The following is a 7,606-nucleotide window of genomic DNA, read 5'->3' as shown; positions in this document are numbered from 1 at the left end:
CAGGCATCTACAGCAGGATTTCTTCTTTATGACATCAGTAGAGGAATGGAACAGTGAAGAGTAAAGGGAGCTCAAGAGCTAGGAAACAAACTCTGAAAAAAAATTATTTGCCCTAGTGTTATTGACCCTAGCCGTTGCTGAACACAAAGAATGGCGATGTTTAGTAAAAACCAGAGAAGTCAAGTTAAAGGTCTGGGGAATTGCTAACAGTCAAGAGAAGTGATCACAGGAGCTGCTGTAGGAACTCTGCTTGTTTGCTAGCACTGTCCACATCTGACCCAAACACTGGTCTGATAGGAAGCAATCAGAAGTCCCCCAACAGTGAAATGAACTCCCAGACAGAACGCGACTCCATTCTGAGACACTGAAACTATAAATCTCATGGTCCCGTACAGCACTAGCCTTTAGGACACTTGTTTCTTTTTCACACCTGATCAGTTATGTGACTCAGGATGTCACACAGAGCCTACTCACACACACATTGACAAAACCTAGATCATCTCAAAGGGGACTATAAGTGAAGAATGAGCAAAAACGTTTTAAATTAAAAACAATTCTAAGCATTTTAAAAGTGGATGAGTCAATAATTCTATAAATATTGTACATAGGATATACATTAAGCATCCAGATAGAAACCATGATAGAATTTAGTGCAACTTTGAAGGATAATAACACAACTAATGAGTAAAACGCACAGTAACGTGTTCTCACTAAGAACAAAAGGTCTCAGTTTCCTGGCTGTGCCAGTGATAGCTCATTCATATTTCCACATGTCCTTATTACTGTAAATGCTTTCTTTCCAGTGTTACAGCTGTACTCACAACCTAAATCTTTTAAATTCAATTGCTGGTAAGCTAAATAGCTTATGGCTTTGTGCAAGGATTCATATTTCTTAACTTTAAGCAATGAGTTGTTGCCTGTGGGGATGTGTTAAACTAACATGTGAGTAATATATGTCTAGAGAGTCCAAACAAAGGAGGTGTCTTGCTTTCACACCAGGTCCCCCATATATTTTTGTCATTACAATTACAGACAGAATAGTATCATTTTTAAATCTGGACAATAATAAGGAAAAGAAGTTTCGAGACCAAAGTAATGAGGTATTTAACAAATTTAATAAAAGGAAGCAAGCCCTGCAAAAGAAGTGGATTGGACCAGTGTTTCCTGGCATCATGATTTATTTCTGACAGATCCACGAGGGGTGAAGGACAATGTAAGGAGTTTCCTGCAGTGATACAAACTTAAAAACCCTGAGTCAATTGTTCCTCAAAAGCTGAAACAAGTGTGATAATAAAATGCCTTCCACAAAAACACATTTGAAAATTGCCTTTAAAAAAGTCCATTGAGAAATTTAAAAAAGATAATTCTTTTTAAAATATGCATATTTAAGGAATTTCTTCTATTCTCTGAACATCCTTGGTAGTATTCATTTACATGTTTCAGCCAAAGAACTAGTATGCATCCCTCTGAATAGAGACCACATATGAACATACAGCCCTCCTGTACTCTTTCTAGAATAATGAGTGGATGGAATGAGTACCAAAAAGACACATATGTCCCCTTCTCTTTCTTCTACAATTTGATGTGCACGTATGTGTGTGTGTGCTCACACATACATATGCATACAGCGTGATCAATGTCATTGTCTAGTAGAGAACTGAGACTAAACCACTTGTCACAATAGTGGCTTTGTGAATCCAAGGCAAAGAGCAGAAAAAAGGCACAGAGGGAAGAGTACACAGTGGTTTATGTCTGCAAGGCATGATTTGTTTTATCCATACTACTGCCAAATGTTGAAACTATAAAATTCCCCTTAAACATGCTCTAACTTTGACCCTAGAATTCAATGCTTAAAACTGACGCAATTCTGTCACTACTGCTATCTTGGTAACTTTACCACATTTTTGCTAGGACTGTGGACAAAAACATCAGAGTAGGGCAAGTGATATTAGGAATTGGAAATAAAATATAATTTAGAATTAGGGATTTTTCCACAGTGAAAAATAGTGCATCAATATTTTGTTTCCCAAACTCCCTTAAATGACAAAAAGCAGTCCAATACTAAAAGAGTGAACCCCAAAACAAAACAACAAAGTAAAAAAAAATTGATCTTCATGGTTCATGGGTTCAAGCTCTGTGTCAGACTCTGTGCTGACAGCTCAGAGCCTGGAGCCTGCTTCGGATTCTGTGTCTCCCTCTCTCTGCTCCTCCCCTGCTCACGCTCTGTCTGTCTCCCTCTGTCAAAAATAAATAAACATTAAAAAATTTTAAAAGAAAATTGATCTGAATAGAGTTCTGGATTTTTCATTTCCACTCTTTATTATCTTGTAAAAGTCACATTAACTTCTTGAAATCTCAATTTCTTCATTTGTAAAATGTAGATGATAAGCCTGCCTAATCTGCAGGGATCTTATACAAATCCCAGGAAATAGTACAAGAGAAAAATTAATTTTGATGTGTTCCTGACTTTGTTCTGTTTTAGGTAGCTTGTGGCTTTCAAAAATACATACAATAAAAGAGATAAAGCAAATAGCTTAGAGAATTAGGATAAATGGAAAGTAGGAACAGAGAAATAAAGCCAGGAGAATAATAAACACTAAATTTATACCATATGGTCCTAAATATTGTTAAGGTAAGTTGTGATGTTAAACCTATGTTTTCTAGCAGCCCAAGCAAAGACTGCAAAATGACGATATGTACGACACCTGAAAGACCCATTTTTTAAGTTTATATGTAAATGTTAATATTTGTAAATTCTAATTTGAATTAGTAACCATTATTTGAGCTTTCTTTGCTTCAGTTTTCTTATGTGTGGAAAGATAATTACATCTATGGCAAAAATGGTCCAGTGATCGAATTACATAATCCATGTGTGTGAATATAGTACAGTTTTGATAAGTGTTAGCTACGTTATTCCTAATAGTAACATCGCCGTCATTAACACAAGCACTACCACCACCGCCACTTTTACTGATGATATGATTTTTAATGTTTCTTTTCTTTTTTTTTTTTTTGAGAGAGAGAGAGACAGAGACAGAGACAGAGACAGAGAGATGGTGTGAGTGGGGGAGGGTCAGAGAGAGGGAGGCACAGAATCCGAAGCAGGCTCCAGGCTCCGAGCTGTCAGCACAGAGCACGACTCGGGGCTCGAACTCAACAACCACCAATCAGGTCCTGAGCCAGAGTCACATGCTTAACTGGCTGAGCCAGCTAAGTACCCCGATCATATTTTTACTGCTACTGCTGCCTCTACTGCTAATAGCAGCAGCAGGACAATGACTTACTAGCAAACATTTAATAGGCATTTACTTTGTGCCAGGCACCCTGCTTAAATCTTTCCAGTTGCTATAATGTTTAATTATTTAATTCATTCAGTAAATATTTATTGAGTAACTACTAGATGACAGCACCCTTCTAGATATGAAAAATATAGTGGTGAACCAACACACATTTTCTGGGTTTTGTTTTGTTTTGTTTTGTTTGTGTTTGCGTTTTTTGTGTTTTTTGTTTTTTGTTTTTTTTTTTGAGCTAAAATTCTACTGGAGCAGATAGGCATAATTCTATTTTCCTAATTTACTGATATAGAAATGGAGATCAATAACCCATGCAAGAACACACAGCAAGAACTGGCAGAGCCTAACTCAAGCTCACATCTACTGCTTTCCACACATAAGGCCATAGAATTCACAGTCTCTATTTTTTAATTTTAGAGAGAAAGAGAGAGAGCATACAAGTAGGGGAGAGGGACAGAGGTAAAGAGAGCAACTCCCAAGCAGCCTCCATGCTCTGTGTAGAGCCTGAAGTAGGGTTTGATCCCACAGCCCTGGGATCTTAATCTGAAATCAAGAGTTGGTCACTCAACAGATTAAGCCATCCAGGTGCCCTCACACTCATTTTTAAGAATGGTTTAAATATCTTAAGATTAAGATCTCAAAGGAATTGTGAAGTACAAATTCAATGGAGCTAAGTATTATGACGAAATCTTTCCCTGCTCTATATTTTCTTCTAGTTTTCCTTGACCAGTTGTATAAGCCAGGTTAAAGGAAAATGATGACAACGTTCATGACTATGGAGAAGGAAGAGGAAGAGAAGAAGGAGAGGAAGGAAGGAAGAGAAGTTGCACAATATCTCACAAAGCTAAAGATGCTCACACCATATATTCTGGCAACTTCACTCTTTGCTACATATAAATAGTGAAGAATGTAAATTTGTATCATTAGGAGAGTGAGTCAATTCATCACACTTTATTACTCAAAGGAACACTATGCCAAAAAAACACAAAAATTAATAAACTAAAGACTTGCCTATCAACATGAATTGTATAAATGCAATGCATAATAAAAAGACAAGGTGTAGGGGTGCCTGGGTGGCTCAGTTGGCTAAGCACCTGAATTTGGCTCAGGTCATGACCTCCTGGTTCGTGAGTTCAAACCCCACGTGGGCTGATAGTTCTGTGCTGATAGTTCGGAACCTGGAGACTGCTTTGGATTCTGTGTCTCCCTCTCTCTCTGCCCCTACCCAGCTAATGCTCTGTTTCTCTAAAAATAAATAAACATTAAAAAAAAGAAGGTATAGAATAATACATAGAGCACTATTATATAAAGCTGTAAATCTTGTATTATTTAAACATATACGTTAATTGATTAATTAAAATGAAAAACTTATATTCAAGATTATATCTATCACTGGTACCATAAGGAGGTGTAAGAAAGAAAGGCATAAACTGCAATCAAGAATAGGGAAGAGCTTTTTCCATTGGTGATTTGTATCACTACAGTAGACACATGACTACTCTTTATATCTTTATCACATCATATGTGTATATTATATATACATTATGTGTTATGTATTTCATAATATGTTATATGCCATATCACATAATTTATAGTTCCTATGTTGTATACACTGTAATAAAATATTTTTATATTTTACTTCCATGAAACAAACTTTGTTTACCTTTTAGTAGTATAATAGGAATTCTAATCTAAAGTTATGAATAAGTGAAAAAACATGTTTTTAAAAGCACAGTTAACTAATGTTAACAAAGTCCATTATACTATAGTTTATAAAGCAGAACTTAAGAATAAATGAATTTTTACTAGTGGAGGAATGGTTGGAAGAATTGAAGAATATTTACATCGTGAAATATCATAAAGCCATTAAAAATAAATTAGAGTCATACCAATTTATTTGGAGGGCTTTTCATAAGATATTATTGACCAAGAAAATAAGATAGAAGGAAAACATGAGAGCCTTTGGTTAGCAAACAGTGCAGCATCTATACATTTATAGTGGTATATATTTTAAGTTACTGAGAAGGATAGGAAGGAAGAGAGGAGAAGCAAACAATAAAGCAAAGGACTGAACATGTTTTTAAAGCCAGCATGCCTGGTATAACCCCTTAAGTATAATTATTTTTTATATTTATATGCATTAATAAATTAGAGCATCAAAACAATAAAGTTAGATCTATTTATACACCAGAAGGACCAATATACTGAGTGAAAAGCAAGTGGCAAAGTAATAGGTATATTAAAGGTAATATCTGTAAATAATAACAAATTATGAAAATGCTTTGTATATGTGCATAATACACCATATATATGTGTGTATATATATGTATATATATGTGTATATATGTATATATATGTGTATATATATGTATATATGTGTGTGTATATATACATATATATATATATACACATATATATATATATATATATATATGTGTATATATATATATATAATTTGCACACTCACAGTGCATATGCTTTTCTGGTCCAGAGAATGTAAGCTCTGTGGTTAATCTTGGTTACCTAAGAAAAACAGAAAAGTGGGGTAGAGATTAGAGAGGAAGAGGGGAGATGGCTAAATGCATTTTTGTACATCTTTGAATAATTTAACCTATTATAATAAATATGCACAATTCTATAACTTAAAAGCAACCAAATGGAAAAAAAATATGATTTTTCTAAGAAAATTTGTTTCACTTGCAAATACATTTCTGTTATGATGACTGAAACAATCCATTGTAATTGTAATAAAAATAAATTACTTTCAAATTCTACTATCATTTTCTTTTTTTATTAAAAAATTTTTTCAATGTTTATTTATTTTTGAGCGAGACAGAGACAGAGTTTGAGTGGGGCGGGGGTGGGGCGCAGAGAGAAAGAGAGACAGAATCCAGAGCAGGCTCCAGGCTCTGAGCTGTCAGCACAGAGACCAACGCGAGGCTCGAACTCACAAACCGCGAGGTCATGACCTGAGCTGACGTCGGGCGCTTAACTGATTGAGCCACCCAGGTGCCCCTCTAGTATCATTTTCTTGAGAAAAGGAAATGATATGAGAACAAGGAAAAGAGGCAGCTTTCTTAATGAATTGGTTAACAATAGGTAATATAAAATTATGGATCAATGAATAAATTTTTGATCAGCCAGGTTTCTGTTGCTTCCAACAGAACATCTATTTTGTGTGACATTCTTCCATCTATTTCTTAAGAAATCTCTATTTTAGAAAAGAAGCCCTCCATGTTCTTATACCAGTATTGGGACATCATTGTCAAAACTCAGTGGAGACCTAGTAGGCATTTGAAGGTAAGTAAAAACTGATTTTGAATTTATCATGCCTTGACACTGAAGATTCTGGATTTACACAAAATTTAGACACTTCAGTTAATTATGCAGAAAAAAATTTAAGAAAAAACAATTTAAGAGAATAAGCTGTTATAAGAATAAAGAATACAATGCTCTTCACCAGACAGAAAACAGATATAAGTGTTTATAATAAAGGATTCTTGAATGTTTCTGCAGGTGTTTCTGCAATTAGGTTTGTCAAGGATGACCACGGTCTGCAGTTTGTCTGTCACTTTTTTTGTCTTACAAAGCTTGAACTCACAGAGCTGATGGTCAGGGGAATTTTTTAGCCTTCAGAAATTGTATTCTAATCAGTCTTTTCTGCAAATGCTGTCTACTTGGGGAAACACAGAATGCCCCTTTCTTTCTAAACATTCTATAACTATCCTAAACACAAGGAAATACCTATGAGCAAATGATTATGGGGACAAAAATGAAGAGTAGATCTTGGAGTGTGACATTATAGGACAGATTTTACACATATCTTCTTAAATAGCTTCTTTCATTTATCTGCATGAAAATTTGTTATTGCTGTCCATCTAATAAAACAACTAGCTCATTCCTTATTTTTTAACTTACATGCTTTAAATAATTATGGGCTTATTCTGGAATTTCCATTTTCTCAACAAGTCTCTTGTGGAGGAAATCTCATGATTCTAGGGGAAAGAACTAAATTCATATCCAACTTGGTTTCTGAAATTCATTCTATACCATCATTCTTCCATCCCTGTCTTAGAAGGAAAGGGAAGGAAAGGAAAGGAAAGGAAAGGAAAGGAAAGGAAAGGAAAGGAAGAAAGCAAGAAAGGAGAGAAGGAGGGAGAAAGGGAAGGAAGGAAGGAGGGGAGAGGAGAGGAGAGTACAGGAAAGGAAGAGAAGGAAGAGAAGAGAAGAGAAGAGAAGAGAAGAGAAGAGAAGAGAAGAGAAGAGAAGAGGAGAGAAGAGAAGAGGAAAGGAAAAGAAAGGAAAGCAAAAAG

Source organism: Acinonyx jubatus, chromosome B2, assembly GCF_027475565.1.
Source record: "Acinonyx jubatus isolate Ajub_Pintada_27869175 chromosome B2, VMU_Ajub_asm_v1.0, whole genome shotgun sequence".
NCBI lineage: Eukaryota > Metazoa > Chordata > Mammalia > Carnivora > Felidae > Acinonyx > Acinonyx jubatus.
The sequence above is the reverse complement of the archived record's forward strand: the minus strand, read 5'-3'. Positions refer to the sequence as shown.